Below are 1,117 nucleotides of genomic sequence, written 5' to 3' on the forward strand. Positions count from 1 at the left end.
GCGTCATTTAAATCATGTGAACACTAACCTTTGGAGAATCATTGAAGAAGGTTTTTATCCGCATGACCGAAGTAACTTCACTCCTAGAGAAGTTGTGGATCATCAATTCAATGAGAATGCTCTCTTCATCATCCAAGAAGCAATCCCACCCGAAGATCTTCCTCATCTCCGGCCTTACACCGTGGCCAAAGATGCTTGGCTCCAAGTTGTTTCCCTCTATCGGGGAAGCGCAAGCATTCAACGCTCCAACTATGAAGTGGTGCAAGATGAAGCCGACGAGTTTGCAATGAAAGAAGATGAAGAACCTCGTGAGATTTTTCGGAGAGTAACCAAACTCGCGGTCTCTCTCCGAGATCATGGAAGTAAGGACACGGATGACAATTGGATCAAGCGCAAATTCCTCAAGGCAATGATGCCCTACCACAAAGCCATGTCCTCCGTAATTCGTCAAAGGCCGGACTTCCACACCTTGTCATCAAGTGAAGTGTTGGATGAGTTTGTTGCTATGAGCATCTTGGACAAGACCGCTGACAATGCAGTTCTTCGCTCTCAAAGAGTTAAGAAGCCCAACCTTGCTCTAAAGGCCAAGGTTAGTATGGAGGAAGAGGATGAAGAGGAAGAAGAGGAGGGCAACCTCGAAGATACGAAGTATGCCTATCATGAACACATGGCTCTTGCTTCAAGGCAATTTTGGAGCAAGAAGAACACGAGGCCAAACTTCAACAAAAGCAACTCAAGTGGCGCAAAGGGCAAGCAACGGATGAGGACTTGCTTCAATTGTGGCAATGTGAGCCACTTTGTTGCGGAGTGCCCTTACGAGAAGAGGGAAGACAATGGTGGCAAGCTCATTAGAAAAGACAAGGCCAAGTCGTTCCCCAACAAGAGCAACTTCACCAAGAAGACTCCTCCCAAGGCATTGGTGGTTCAAGAAGAGTACAATGAGGATGATGACGATGATGAAGATAGTGAGTCGGTTGCCATGGCCTCCGTTGCCATTGCGAAGACTCCACGGGTGTCTCTCTTCGACTCACCCAATGAGAACATCACCGCCAAGTGCCTCATGGCTAAAGCCACCAATAAGGTAACCTCCAACATCAAAACTACCATCATTAATCAT

Source organism: Aegilops tauschii, chromosome 4 (assembly GCF_002575655.3).
Source record: "Aegilops tauschii subsp. strangulata cultivar AL8/78 chromosome 4, Aet v6.0, whole genome shotgun sequence".
Taxonomy (NCBI): Eukaryota; Viridiplantae; Streptophyta; class Magnoliopsida; order Poales; family Poaceae; genus Aegilops; species Aegilops tauschii.